The sequence below is a fragment of the Drosophila serrata genome, unplaced genomic scaffold (assembly GCF_035046125.1).
Source record: "Drosophila serrata isolate PLE 108 unplaced genomic scaffold, ASM3504612v1 contig_123, whole genome shotgun sequence".
Classification (NCBI taxonomy): Eukaryota; Metazoa; Arthropoda; class Insecta; order Diptera; family Drosophilidae; genus Drosophila; species Drosophila serrata.
In genome coordinates this window covers 474,293-490,868 of record NW_028257021.1, presented here as the reverse complement: position 1 = coordinate 490,868, position 16,576 = coordinate 474,293, and the positions used below count along the sequence as shown (strand labels likewise).

Below are 16,576 nucleotides of genomic sequence, written 5' to 3'. Positions count from 1 at the left end.
CAGTTTTACATTCACAGTTTTGTATTTTTCCTGTATATCTAACGATCGTTTGTATGGCACCTGTATGCTATAGTCGTCAAATTTTCATAAAATTTTACACAATATTTTAGAATAATATGAAACGACTATATCTCAAATTGGTGAAAATCTGTTGAAAACTGAAAAGTTATAATCTTTAATTGTATTAACTTCTCGATCGTTCCTATGGGAGCTATAGGATATAGTAGTCCGATTTTTATAAAATTTTACACAACATTTTATAATAATATGAAATGGCTATATCTAAAATTTGATTAAATTCTGTTAAAAACTGAAAATGTTATAATTTTTTTCGATTATCCCTATGGCAGCTATACGATATAGTCGTCCGATCCGGCCCATCCCGACATATATACGAGTCATATATAGAATACTAACTGCAAGGTTTTGTTCACATAGCTGCAAAATTGAGAGACAAGTTTGCGTAAAAACTGACAGAAGGGCAGACGGGCATGTCTTGATCGACTCGGCTGTTGATGCTGATTAAGAATATATATATTTTATATGGTCGGAGGTGACTCATTCACTGCATTGCAAACTTCTAACTGGAATAATACCCTGCAAGGGTATAAAAGTGAACCTTAAAAGACCCTGACTTTTGCCAAAAGTATTGGCGTGATAAAAGACAGTCACAGCAACTCTGTCATAAACAAAATTTTGGGAATAAATCTTGAATGTTAGACTCGGCTGTTGATGCTGATCAATAATATATATACTTTATAGGATTGGAAACGTCTCGTTCACTGCGTGACGAACTTCTGACTGAATTCATAATACCCTGCAAAAGTGTGAATACAAAACATTGTCCCATAATTATAAAATAATACGTCATTGAAGACAAAGTTATGCTCAAAGAAATAATTGCAAGACTGTCAGTTGCTTTTCGGAAATATGTATTTTTTTGGCGGTTGATTACGGGAAGCATCAGTTGATTGATTTCTAGAGCGCGTGTTGGTTGGTTCGCTACAATGGTCCGAACAATTGTTAACAAAGTTCATAGTTTCTTTTAATTTTAAGATAAAAAATATTTTGATTCGCTGGAGAAACAAAGTTTCAAAAATAGAAAACATAGGACCTCTGTAAAAAATAAACACATCCACTAAAATTAAGTGGGAATTGTTTTTTTTTTTTAAATTGGGAATTGATTTACAAAATATTTCCCCACCTTAACAGCAAATGAGATCGTCGTCAAGGCGTTTGGGCTAATCCAACTGTCTGAAGCGCATACTGGACTATATAAAATGAAATTGTGATAACTATTCAGGAGCATGGTTTCCAGATCAACCAGATTTTGGGTAAAAGTCCACGAAACAATTAAATATGTTTTTATGAATTTTGGAATTACCTCGGACAATGGGAAAAAATATGGTTAAGGGGTTGCATACAGTTAGAATTAAAAAAAATCGATTTTTTTTATTTTATTTTCTTAATGAAAATATATTTAAGAATATACACAGAAAGTTTCATTTAGTTCCGGGGAATATTTCCTGAGTTATAAATAAATTTGAAAAGGCGTTTCAGACTGCGCTATGTAAAGTGCTCCTATTTTAAGTGGATTCCAAACTTTAAACGTGTTTTTCTCAAAATGGTGTTTTCAAAGTCGGTTCGGTGAAAAATCTATTTTTTTTTGCGAAACTACAATTTTGTGAAAAAAAAAAATATATTTTGCTTATTCCTTCGATTAATTACTAGATTTGACATTACTCTAACTAAATGTATTCGGTTTTTTAATTTTGGATGATCCAGTTCCGACATATAGTGGTCACCGCAAAACGTCTTTTTGAAGAGGAGTTCCCGGAGATCAGCTGTAATTCCTTTTCAAATAAATATTTTTACTAGTTCTAAATCTTAAAATTCAGTTAAAAGATACTCTAATATGTGTATACATTTTTGGATCAATAAGTTAAAAAGTTTCTTCGGAAAACACTGAAAAATTCACTTTTTTTTGCCCTCAAACTGTATGTAACCCCGTAAGGCTATTGAGCTGTTTAATAATGAATTTACAGGAATATTTTTACAATGATGACAGGGGCGAACGTTGTATGGAATTGCAGGACTGTATGAAGTTCCCAAATGTACAAACATTCGGAAGCAGTAGAAGCTTCCCCACGACAAGTTTGGAACTTTTAGAGGAGATACAGTATTGGGTAATCCCTTGGGTGATATTCAATCTCTATCACAGGTACAAGAAAAGGACAATGAAATAATAATAAATAACCGATTTCTTTAAAAAATCCTATAAAGGAATTTATGTGTAAATTACAATTTTAGGCGCTCTAATTTGCAGAACTTGCAATCGTAGTGTAAGCCACACTAGCCACCCATTAATTAATTCAGTAATTCATTTGCTTAGCCAAGAACACATTAATACATTGTTAGTTGTACCACTTAATTCGTAGTATAATACTGCCTTCCCATACAGTCCATCCGTATGAACCAGAGGGATTTTTCACAGATGTGAAACTTCGATTCCCACTGAGCTATGTTACATCTCCATTCTCCATCCGATAAAAGCTAATCGAATAGCTGAGTCTCATCCAAAATATATACTTAGTTAATTATGGTGGCTTTGGCGGAATAAGTTATCAACTATTTTTTGCTGTTCAACAAACATGTATCAAACATGTAGATTGCGGCACAATATATTATTACACTATATTAATATAAACATTTTGTGCAAACTCTCTTATCTGAGTTTCATTGGTCAGATTTATACACGTGCACTGTAATTTTTTACCAAGTACGTTCCCTCGCTTTTATTGAAAATACTAGCCGTAAAATGTGATAAGGCACCAAGGATCGAGGAGAGCAGGCTACACTTCGCCCAGCTTCCTAGCATGGCATCAACGGTCCGTTTCGCCAACAAGGTAGAGGAGATGCTTGCCACCAAACGGCAAATCTCCGCCGAGAGTGCCATAAAGGACACTCCGGCAAACCCCCCCCCCCCCCCCCCTTGAAGGCGAAAACCCGAAAAGGGAAGAAAAATCGCGAAGGCCAGTGAGGTGACTAAACGACATTTGATCGTCGAACTCATTGACAGGAGCGATGAGAATGGAAAGATGACCGAGACGCGGTGGAGGACGGTGCATGCGCGTTACACGGATGGAGGAACAACCTGTAGCGCCCATGCCCACATTCGATGGTGCCAGGTGGCTAAAATCCTAAAGTGTATGGATGACCCGACGAGAAAGTGGCTGACGCAAGCGGTCGGCCAGATGGAAGCGTTGTGGGACGGGGCCAAGCTGCAGGTGGTGGACAGGGAGCTAATCCCATCCATACCAAAAGCGAAGGTACTCTTCCCCATTGCCATCCAAGGGGACCGAGCGCTGAAGCTGCTGCAGCGTCACAGTCCCGACATCCCAACCGCAGACTGGAAGGTACTGCACATCACGAGCCTGTTAGAGATACGGGAAGACGGCGTGGGGCATGGGTAGCGTATATCTGCGCCTCAAAAAGCGCCATCCCGGGGATAATTATGATCACACCCTGAAGGCAGGCGAGGTGGAGAAAGACCTAGATCTGGAAACCATTGTCGACGCCGCCCAGGAACTGAACTGACCCAGTAGTCAACCCCTCGAGTGGAGTTGAGCCCGGTATTCATGTCCCAAAGGGTGCAGCAGCTCAAAGAGAAAGGTCGCGTCGGCGGAACTGCTCATTGCCATGGAGGAAGGAAAGGTCTCCGAGCTAACTTTATATCTTATTACAGCTCGGACGACCTGACTGTGTTGTTGGTAGCTTCCTGCTACGTGGCACACGATAGGCCAGCTCCACCGGAAGAACTCAGGAGCCTGGTAGAACCTGGCCCAAAGGACCAGCAACTGATTGTGGGTGCAGACGCCAATGCGCACCACAGCGTATGGGGAAGCCCCGACATAAACGACTTTTAGACTTTATTCTTTTTACCAATTCATATGAGGCAAACATGCTAGATATAACACTCGTAGCGGGACAAAGTACAACGGTATCAGTCTGGAAAGTCCTGGAGAGACCATTCTTCTCAGACCACAGGTACATACAGTTCTAATGCGAATTCGATCAGTCTTTAGAAACTCCCGGAAAACTGACTGGGGGAAAGTTCAAAGAAATAATCTCTCGTAAACTCGCGACTTGTTCGGGCACAGTTAAATCCGATGAAGACATAGAAGTCCTTAGAGACCCTCTTAAAGATTCCTAATAGGCGCATATCACGCATCATGTCCGATTTCAAGAAGCAAGAAAAGGACCAGAACACCCTGGTCCTTGTAAAACCTCTCGCTTCAACGCGATAGCCTCAGAGAATTCTTCAAACTCGTCAAGCAGGAAGGATGATATCTGTTATAATTATTACAATCGTTGAACTAGATTTAAGATGTAGAGCCAACTAGCCTATAACAGCATCTTTAAATAAATTTGTTTCAGATGTAAATGCAACAGAAATTTACAGCTACACATTATTTGCTTATTTGTCCAGAGCAGTATTGGTCTTAATCGCGATAACACACTCTTCCACGCACGCCTTGAGAACGGTGCACAGTAAGTCCTTGCCATTATCATAATCAGCACGTAATTGGTCGGCCAATTCACCGTCTGGAACCTTCAAGTCCTCGCGGAAATCGCCGCTCCGTTCATCATGGTAAGAAAGCCATCATCACTTACAGCTATCAACTGAAGGTCTTCCCTTTTAACATGGGTAACGTCCATGTTATGAGTAGATGGGCAAATAACTTCATATTTCTTGTTGGAGAAAATATCGATGCGGATCATGTGAACCTTGGCGTGTCCGTGGACATCTCGATAGGTGGGATATAATCAACGAGGATTATAAAATTCTACTAAGGAACTTAAAGAAGGAAATACGCAGGGCACAAAGAAAGAAAAAACTTCTGCTACACCATAGAGACGGCCCCAGAAACGGCAAGACTACGGAAGTTGCTTTCAAAGCAACCCACCATACAGAGTCAGCTCAAACGTGACGACGGGCAGCGAAGAGGCCCTAACAACACTAATCCACGCGCACCTCCCAGGTTGGACAGAGATCACCGATGCTAACGAGCACCATGTAGTAGCAACCAGGGAAAAGTATCTCTCAAATGATCTCGTATGCTCAAGAATTCACTGAGCTATAGACTCCTTCGCGGGGATAAAAGCGCCAGGCCTAAATGGGATATTTCCTGCCATTCTGTAGGCGACCAAAGAAGTCATCACTCCATGGATATACGCGATCTACACAGCTTGTCTTAGTACGGGCTATATCCCAATCCAATGGACGACCTCGAGGATTGTCTTCCTGCCTAAAGCAGGAAAGAATAGCCACGTCAGTCCCAAGGACTACAGGCCGATAAGACTCCCCTCCTTTCTACTCAAGACGCTAGAAAAGCTGCTGGATCTATACATCAGAAACGATGCGGGCAGATCACTGTCCACCACCCAGCACGCATACACAAAATGGAAATCAGTGGAGACGGCGCTACATTTGTTAGTAGCCACCAATGAGAGAGCCCTGCACAATAAGAGTACGCGCACGGAGTCTTTGTAGACATATTTGGGGCATTCAATAATGTAAGCAATAATGAAGCGCCTAGGAGCGACCAACACGAAACCTCAAGTCAAACACCTCGGCACTGTACTAGACAGCAAGCTGGCATGGAAACTCTATGTACTAGAGCGTGTGAAAAAGGCCACCATTGCGCTATATGCATCCAAGAAGATGCTTAGCAGCACATGGGACCTCTCACCCGCTCTGATGCACTGGGTCTACAAATCGGTGGTGCGTCCGACCTTGCTATACGGAGTCTTACTGTGGTGGCAAGCCATGGAAAAGAGGACCTACAAAAAGCTTATGGAGAGAACCTAGCGGCAGGCACTGCTCTGCATATCTGGGGCGCTGAGGTCAACCCCCACAAAAACTCTAAAGACTATAAATGGAATTAATCCCCTGGATATCCACGCGCAACTGACCGCTGGAAAGACTGCTGAACGCCTAGTAGCGCAAGGAAATATGTCGCAGGGATACGGGCACAGCTAAAGTGGTCGAACCATGAGCAGCATATCTAACTACATGACACCTAGAACTTGCCCTTATGTGAAAACATCAATTTTCCTGGGACTTGAAGACTGGAAAACGGTTCAGGACCATGCCCGATACCTCAACATATACACTGACGGCTCCAAGATGAATGAAGGCGGTAAACCTGTTAGTAGACAGTAGGGCGGCGATTAGATCCATGCAATCGTCAGTGGACAGTTCCAAAAATGTACTGGCAAGCATGGACGCACTAGATATCCTAAGCACGACAACGTCAGTGGGGATCTACTGGGTTCTCAGCCACCAGGGCATAGATTGAAACGAAATTGCAGACGAATTTGCAAAGGAAGGAGTCGGACTGGCTATCGATAGAACAGAAAACGTCCCAGTCTCTCTAAGTACGCTCCAAAGCGAGTTGGTGAGGCGGGCGGACGTACTAGCAAAAATCAGGTAGAAAAGAAACTCCGCAACCTGCAAAACATATAAAATCATGTGCAAAGAGCGCAATGACAAACTCAGCCTCTACATACTGCATCTATCCTGATAAGACTGCAGACTATTAGTGGGAATTCTTATGGGTCTCTGCCTGGCTGTTGCGCACGTCAAGCAAGTCAAGCTGGGCATCACCAAAAACGGCAACTGCAGGAAATACAATAAATCTGAGGCAACCGAAACATTGAAGCGTCTCATCTGTAAGTGCCCAGCCCTAACGCAGGCAAGAGTAAAACACCTAGGTGCCCCAGTACTTGCATCACTAGTAGATGCCTCCAAGAGGTCTCCAGATTAACTACTTGGCTTCGCAAAAACTACCGCGATCCTAAAGGGCTTCAACACCGCGTAAGAATCTCCAGGTCCGTGTGAAAACAACATCCGGGTAAATAAGGGCCATACTGGCCTATGATTGGCCCCCTCAGGAGGGACGTCCGGTTCAACCTAACCTAACCTGATATTGAAAAATTAATGACATTTTCGAAATGTTTTGGGATGACCAACAAGTTAGAGATTCCTCTATTATTGTTGGCATTCGATTTGCACCTTTTTTTGTGGAAAGAACGACTAAATTATTTTCTCCAAATATGTGACAAGTGGGAGGAGTTCAAAAATACCTTATTTAATTTAATTTGAACCCACTTGTGGCCATTATTTATAATGGACCTGCCCAAAGTTCTGACTAACTTCGAGGGGGCGTCCGTTTGGTTCGCCAATTTGAAAGCAGTGTGGTTCACGTTGATGTCGGTCACTTAAGTGCCCCTTATGGGGTTAGACTATCCTAAAAATATTGAAAAATCTATACCGATATTCCTACAGTAATTTTAAAATATCAGGCTTTAAAATATCGTATTATTTGTGGATATTGCTGAAAGTACTTTTCTTATGCGATTTTTAACTACGTTTTTGGAACGTATTATTTAGACAGCTTCTCTATAATACGAGGTGTGTTCAAAAAGTAAGGTGAGTTTTTAAATTTCTCGGTCAACATATTTTCGATTATCGATTTTTTTGTTTTTTTTTTTTATATTGGTACACTCTTCCCTAACATCTTTACCAAGTTTCAAGTGAATCCCCTTTTTTGTTTGGTTGTGAGAGGCGTAAAGGTTACAAGTTGTTTTGCGTGCTCTGCGATTTTTTGCTATCGAAAATTATGGAGAAAAAAAATATGCCCGAGAAATTTGAAAAGTCACCTGACTTTTTAAACACACCTCGTATATATGTATATGACCTGACGTAAAATTTTTTTGATTTTTTTTTTAAATTATAAAATTGAAAAACATAAATTTTGTATAAGCAAGAAAGGAAGCTAACTTCGGCACGCCGAAGTTTAAATACCCTTGCAGATAGAACTTCTATGACTAGAAATCCATATCCATATACAAATATTATAAAGAGGAAAGGTTTGATTTTTTGTTTGTTTGTTTGTTTGTATGAATTGAATAGGCTCCGAAACTACTTGGCAGATTTGAAAAATTCTTTCACTGTTGGAAAGCTACATCATTCCAGAGTGACATAGGCTATATTTCATTTATAAAAAAAAGGGGCATCCTTACTAAAATTACGATAACGTAATCCAAGGTGTGAAAAAAATATCAAAAAACTACCTTACATCGCGTGCGCTGCGAAAACTATTGATGATAGAACAAAATGATACACTGCATTTTTTTAGAACACACCATAATCTACAAAAAATCAGCGGCAGCATATCTTTAACTATTACAGTCATGTCACAATAAGCGTTTTTTTATTGAAAAAAAGAAATTAAAATACCACCGCTACAAAAAGCTCTTTATTTGTACCTTGGTATTAACCCTTATCAAAATAAATGATGTATTATTTAAGACTGCTTCAATATCTTTATATTACTTTTTGAATTATTCGATTCTGACAATTCATTCAAAAGATATCACGTTAAAAAAAATTAAAAAATTAACTGTATTTGGCTAGCTATGCGTTGTAGACGTCACTCGGGCAGGGGTAGGGGAAGGGGGTTAAGATAAATTATATACATATATTTGTGTTAAAAAAACAATGAAGTAATACCTGCTTTAATTTCATTCACCTATACATATTATATTTGCAGTTTTACACTCACAGATTTTCATTTTTCCTCTACATCGTTTTTCCAACGATCGTTTGTATGGCACCTATATGATATAGTCGTCCGATTTCCATGAAATTTGACACAGAATTTGAGACTAATATAAAATGGCTATACCTCAAATTTGATGAAAATCTGTTAAAAACTAAACAAGAAAGGAAGGTAACTTCGGCACGCCGAAGTTTATATACCCTTGCAGATAGAACTTCTATGAATAGGAATCCATACAATATAAATTATATATATTTGTGTTCAAAAACAATGAAGTAATACCTGCTTTCATTTTATTCACCTACTAGCTGTACCCTGCCACGTTTCTCTGTGGCATATTGTGGTTAAGAGGGCACTTCTGAATACATCAAGGTTCTGGCAAAATCATATTCCTGGCATAAGGTGAAGAAGGCAGTCAGAGTTGTCGCTGGCGAATTCAGAACTCTTTCTTGCACATTTCTTTCTGTGAAATAGACACGTTGACCATTCTCCAATTGGACTGGCAAGTGAACTAAAGCTGGATAGCGTTCATGAATGGGGAACGAACAAATTCTCCATGCAACCTCGTTGCTGCTTATGTATCTTCCAGCCTGGTATTGAGATATTTCATCGACAACTCGTACTGCATTGCTGTCCCCATTTTCTGCCTGAACACCAAAAACTGCCATATCGCTGCCTTTATTCACGTACTTGCAGATATATTTAAAAGTTTTAAAGTTTTTTATACTCTCACTTGTAAATAAGTCGAACCGGACCAGATAAGACGACTATTTCATATTTCTGATTTTGAAAAGATAGGACAATTTTTAGAAAAAAATATAATTTCTCCAGTTTTTCACATAACATAGCCATTTTATATTACACTAGAATTTCTGTTTAAGTTTTAATAAAATCGCGAAATTACATCATAAAGCTGACAAATTAACTGTATAGGAAAAGGTCAAACTGTTAATCTAAAAGTGTAACTGTAAAAATGTAAATGTATGTGACTGTAATAAAAGGGTATACAAACTTTGGCGTGCAGAAGATAAATTGTAGTATTTACTAATGTTACACCCATATACTGATCTCACTATAAAAGGGAATAATAAGGTTGTGGTATCTTTTTGTGGTCTATGGAGTATACTTCATTAAATAAGTATAGTGTTTTCTCTTTTGCATTTCCTTGCATTCTTAACCTATAGTTCCTCATATGTTTTTCAACCCTTAACTTAACACTTAACCTTAAGAAGCACGTGCTTGGTGTTTGAAAGGGTTACACTACCTTGAAGACCTTAAAATTGGAGGGTATTTCTAAATTTAATTTTGGCAACTCAAAAACTACATTTTTTTAAACTGTATAAATACAGCTATAACATGACGTAGCCGTTAACAAATTTTTTCAAGCAAATGAAAGTTCTTTAAAAAGTGAACTATTTTTAATATAATTTAATATAATAATTTCTGCCAGAAGTTTGCAACGCAGTGAAGGAGGCACCTCCGATAAAAGTATATATATTCTTGATCAGGATCAACAGCCGAGTCGATCTAGCCATGTCCGTCTGTCCTTTTCTACGCAAACTAGTCTTTCAGTTTTGAAGCTATCTGAATGAAACTTTGTAGTTAGCCTTCTATACACTCTCACTCGTATAAATGTCGGAACGGGCCAGATCGGACGACTATACCATATAGCTGCCATAGGAATGATCGGAAAATTTTTACAAAAAAAATTATAACTATTTCAGTTTTCAACAGAATTTGATCAAATTTGAGATATAGCCATTTCTTATTATTCTACAATTTTGGTAAAATTTTATATTTATCGGACTTCTATTTCATATAGCTCCCGTAGGAACGATCGAGAAATTAATACAATTAAATTTATAACTTTTTCAGTTTTCAGCTGATTTTCATCAAATTTGAGGTATAGCCATTTTATATAAGTCTTAAATTTTGTGTCAAATTTCATGAAAATCGGACGACTGTATCATATAGGAGCCAGACAAACGATCGTTTGATGTGGAGGAGAAATGCAAATCAGTGAATGTAAAATTGCAAATATAATATGTATCTATATATATAAATTAATGCTCTGTTCGTGTCTTCATCCTTCATAGACTTGAAAAGTTCTGAACCGTTTAAGCCCAAATTTTTACACAACATGCGTTGAGGTTCCAGCTCGGTTATGGTCTACTTTTGATGTTGATAGCTTATCTGCGGTTGCGAATATATCAATTTTTTTAGCGTTTCCCCGTGCCCCTACTGCTGCGCCCTCTACAGGCAGCCAGCTGAATCAAAGCATTTCCTGTCAAACATTCAAAACATATTGAAAGAAGAAATTGGAGATACAAATTTAATTTTTTTGTTCAGGTTCAGTAAGAAACGAAGTCATGCCACCAAAGAAGTCGAGATTGGGTCGTCGTATTCGCAATACAGAAGCAAAAAGACGTAAGATTACGAATATGACTGACGAAGAACGGGCCTCCATCCGAGAGACTGAACGGCTGCGCGATGAACTTTCACTCATACAGGTTAATGGTTAGGAGGACTGATTGCAATCATATATTGAAATGTCGTCAATTGTTTCATTAGTACATTGTCGATATGTATGCAAAAATTGAAACAGAACGTTTGCTGTTCCTCCGATTGAATCAGAAGAAACTTCGGTCCGAGGAATATATCCATTTGCGGGATGCTGTGGTGAATGACCGTAATACAACCAACGTTGGAAAGCTCACGATTTTGCCATCCTCATACATAGGTAGAACACGCCACATGCATGAATATGCTCAAGATGCCATGGCATATGTTCGTTGCTACGGCCGTCCAGACTTATTTATCACCTTCACATGCAATCCAGCTTGGGACGAGATAGTACAGCTGTTATTTCCTGGACAATCATATAGGGATAGGCATGACATCACAACCCGTGTTTTTAGACAAAAGCTCAAGTCACTGATGGATTTCATTGGGAAACATGGAGTTTTTGTATTCAGTAGAATGTCAGAAGAGAGGATTGCCGCATGCGCACATACTGATTTGGCTGTATGATAAAATTACTCCAGACGAAATTGACAATGTGATATGCGCTGAGATTCCACGGGCAGAAGTTGATACAGATTTGCATGAAGTAGTCATGAAGAACATGCCCATGTGGTACCCTCAACTGAAGTTCACCATGCATGGTAGACGGGAAGTGTTCCAAGCGATATCCTCGAGCAGTTACAGAATTTACACCGTAACAGGGGACGATGGATATCCTCTGTATAGGAGACGGTCAACTGAAGATGGAGGGACTTCGGCAACTTTAAACATGAGAATTGGTGATATTGAGGTAGACAATCGTTGGGTGGTTCCATACTCACCACTATTGTCAAAATCATACAAAGCGCACATCAGCGTAGAATATTGCAATTCCGTGAAATCGATTAAATATATCTGCAAGTACGTGAATAAAGGCAGCGATATGGCAGTTTTTGGTGTTCAGGCAGAAAATGGGGACAGCAATGCAGTACGAGTTGTCGATGAAATATCTCAATACCAGGCTGGAAGATACATAAGCAGCAACGAGGTTGCATGGAGAATTTGTTCGTTCCCCATTCATGAACGCTATCCAGCTTTAGTTCACTTGCCAGTCCAATTGGAGAATGGTCAACGTGTCTATTTCACAGAAAGAAATGTGCAAGAAAGAGTTCTGAATTCGCCAGCGACAACTCTGACTGCCTTCTTCACCTTATGCCAGGAATATGATTTTGCCAGAACCTTGATGTATTCAGAAGTGCCCTCTTAACCACAATATGCCACAGAGAAACGTGGCAGGGTACAGCTAGTAGGTGAATAAAATGAAAGCAGGTATTACTTCATTGTTTCGGCACGCCGAAGTTTATATACCCTTGCAGATAGAACTTCTATGAATAGGAATCCATACAATATAAATTATATATATTTGTGTTCAAAAACAATGAAGTAATACCTGCTTTCATTTTATTCACCTACTAGCTGTACCCTGCCACGTTTCTCTGTGGCATATTGTGGTTAAGAGGGCACTTCTGAATACATCAAGGTTCTGGCAAAATCATATTCCTGGCATAAGGTGAAGAAGGCAGTCAGAGTTGTCGCTGGCGAATTCAGAACTCTTTCTTGCACATTTCTTTCTGTGAAATAGACACGTTGACCATTCTCCAATTGGACTGGCAAGTGAACTAAAGCTGGATAGCGTTCATGAATGGGGAACGAACAAATTCTCCATGCAACCTCGTTGCTGCTTATGTATCTTCCAGCCTGGTATTGAGATATTTCATCGACAACTCGTACTGCATTGCTGTCCCCATTTTCTGCCTGAACACCAAAAACTGCCATATCGCTGCCTTTATTCACGTACTTGCAGATATATTTAATCGATTTCACGGAATTGCAATATTCTACGCTGATGTGCGCTTTGTATGATTTTGACAATAGTGGTGAGTATGGAACCACCCAACGATTGTCTACCTCAATATCACCAATTCTCATGTTTAAAGTTGCCGAAGTCCCTCCATCTTCAGTTGACCGTCTCCTATACAGAGGATATCCATCGTCCCCTGTTACGGTGTAAATTCTGTAACTGCTCGAGGATATCGCTTGGAACACTTCCCGTCTACCATGCATGGTGAACTTCAGTTGAGGGTACCACATGGGCATGTTCTTCATGACTACTTCATGCAAATCTGTATCAACTTCTGCCCGTGGAATCTCAGCGCATATCACATTGTCAATTTCGTCTGGAGTAATTTTATCATACAGCCAAATCAGTATGTGCGCATGCGGCAATCCTCTCTTCTGACATTCTACTGAATACAAAAACTCCATGTTTCCCAATGAAATCCATCAGTGACTTGAGCTTTTGTCTAAAAACACGGGTTGTGATGTCATGCCTATCCCTATATGATTGTCCAGGAAATAACAGCTGTACTATCTCGTCCCAAGCTGGATTGCATGTGAAGGTGATAAATAAGTCTGGACGGCCGTAGCAACGAACATATGCCATGGCATCTTGAGCATATTCATGCATGTGGCGTGTTCTACCTATGTATGAGGATGGCAAAATCGTGAGCTTTCCAACGTTGGTTGTATTACGGTCATTCACCACAGCATCCCGCAAATGGATATATTCCTCGGACCGAAGTTTCTTCTGATTCAATCGGAGGAACAGCAAACGTTCTGTTTCAATTTTTGCATACATATCGACAATGTACTAATGAAACAATTGACGACATTTCAATATATGATTGCAATCAGTCCTCCTAACCATTAACCTGTATGAGTGAAAGTTCATCGCGCAGCCGTTCAGTCTCTCGGATGGAGGCCCGTTCTTCGTCAGTCATATTCGTAATCTTACGTCTTTTTGCTTCTGTATTGCGAATACGACGACCCAATCTCGACTTCTTTGGTGGCATGACTTCGTTTCTTACTGAACCTGAACAAAAAAATTAAATTTGTATCTCCAATTTCTTCTTTCAATATGTTTTGAATGTTTGACAGGAAATGCTTTGATTCAGCTGGCTGCCTGTAGAGGGCGCAGCAGTAGGGGCACGGGGAAACGCTAAAAAAATTGATATATTCGCAACCGCAGATAAGCTATCAACATCAAAAGTAGACCATAACCGAGCTGGAACCTCAACGCATGTTGTGTAAAAATTTGGGCTTAAACGGTTCAGAACTTTTCAAGTCTATGAAGGATGAAGACACGAACAGAGCATTTTTATATATATAGATACATATTATATTTGCAATTTTACATTCACTGATTTGCACTTCTCCTCCACATCAAACGATCGTTTGTCTGGCTCCTATATGATACAGTCGTCCGATTTTCATGAAATTTGACACAAAATTTAAGACTTATATAAAATGGCTATACCTCAAATTTGATGAAAATCAGCTGAAAACTGAAAAAGTTATAAATTTAATTGTATTAATTTCTCGATCGTTCCTACGGGAGCTATATGAAATAGAAGTCCGATAAATATAAAATTTTACCAAAATTGTAGAATAATAAGAAATGGCTATATCTCAAATTTGATCAAATTCTGTTGAAAACTGAAATAGTTATAATTTTTTTTGTAAAAATTTTCCGATCATTCCTATGGCAGCTATATGGTATAGTCGTCCGATCTGGCCCGTTCCGACATTTATACGAGTGAGAGTGTATAGAAGGCTAACTACAAAGTTTCATTCAGATAGCTTCAAAACTGAAAGACTAGTTTGCGTAGAAAAGGACAGACGGACATGGCTAGATCGACTCGGCTGTTGATCCTGATCAAGAATATATATACTTTTATCGGAGGTGCCTCCTTCACTGCGTTGCAAACTTCTGGCAGAAATTATTATATTAAATTATATTAAAAATAGTTCACTTTTTAAAGAACTTTCATTTGCTTGAAAAAATTTGTTAACGGCTACGTCATGTTATAGCTGTATTTATACAGTTTAAAAAAATGTAGTTTTTGAGTTGCCAAAATTAAATTTAGAAATACCCTCCAATTTTAAGGTCTTCAAGGTAGTGTAACCCTTTCAAACACCAAGCACGTGCTTCTTAAGGTTAAGTGTTAAGTTAAGGGTTGAAAAACATATGAGGAACTATAGGTTAAGAATGCAAGGAAATGCAAAAGAGAAAACACTATACTTATTTAATGAAGTATACTCCATAGACCACAAAAAGATACCACAACCTTATTATTCCCTTTTATAGTGAGATCAGTATATGGGTGTAACATTAGTAAATACTACAATTTATCTTCTGCACGCCAAAGTTTGTATACCCTTTTATTACAGTCACATACATTTACATTTTTACAGTTACACTTTTAGATTAACAGTTTGACCTTTTCCTATACAGTTAATTTGTCAGCTTTATGATGTAATTTCGCGATTTTATTAAAACTTAAACAGAAATTCTAGTGTAATATAAAATGGCTATGTTATGTGAAAAACTGGAGAAATTATATTTTTTTCTAAAAATTGTCCTATCTTTTCAAAATCAGAAATATGAAATAGTCGTCTTATCTGGTCCGGTTCGACTTATTTACAAGTAAGAGTATAAAAAACTTTAAAACTGAGAGACTAGTTTGCGTATACATTCCATTCGTATTAGTAAACACAAGAAGAAGCAAGTGCGTGTGTGCGTAAATATGTGAGTGCTTCTGTTTGCAACCGCAAGCACCAAACAATTTAAATCGTTGTCTTTGCATATATTCACGTCGCATGCTTAAGACCCTAATGATATGATGTGGTATATCTATCTATATATATAAAAATGCTCTGTTCGTGTCTACATCCTTCATAGACTTGAAAAGTTCTGAACCGTTTAAGCCCAAATTTTTACACAACATGCGTTGAGGTTCCAGCTCGGTTATTGTCTACTTTTGATGTTGATAGCTTATCTGCGGTTGCAAATATATCAATTTTTTTAGCGTTTCCCCGTGCCCCTACTGCTGCGCCCTCTACAGGCAGCCAGCTGAATCAAAGGATTTCCTGTCAAACATTCAAAACATATTGAAAGAAGAAACTTGAAAAGTTCTGAACCGTTTAAGCCCAAATTTTTAGACAACATGCGTTGAGGTTCTAGCTCGGTTATTGTCTACTTTTAATGTTGATAGCTTATCTGCATTTGCGAATATATCACTTTTTTCGCGTTTCCCCGTGCCCCTACTGCTGCGCCCTCTACAGGAAGCCATCAAAGCATTTCCTGTCAAACATTCAAAACATATTGAAATAAAGAATTGGAGATAAAAATTTAATTTTTTTGTTCAGGTTCGCAATACAGAAGCAAAAAGACGTAAGATTACGAATATGACTGACGAAGAACGGGCCTCCATCCGAGAGACTGAGCGGCTGAGAGCAATGCAGATGCACAACGAGGAATCAGCAGAAAGACGAGCACATAGGCTTGAGAGAAAAGGATTGAGAGTTAGGCAGTCGCGTTCTGCAGC

The 16,576-nt window shown here is 39.0% G+C and overlaps 1 protein-coding gene across 6 annotated transcripts in view; it reads right to left on the bottom strand.

The window, feature by feature from the left end:
* LOC110182511 (Poly-(ADP-ribose) polymerase) overlaps positions 1–16,576 on the bottom strand; it is a 252,219-nt gene that overhangs the window by 217,654 nt on the left and 17,989 nt on the right. The gene's annotated exons all lie outside the window — the stretch shown is intronic.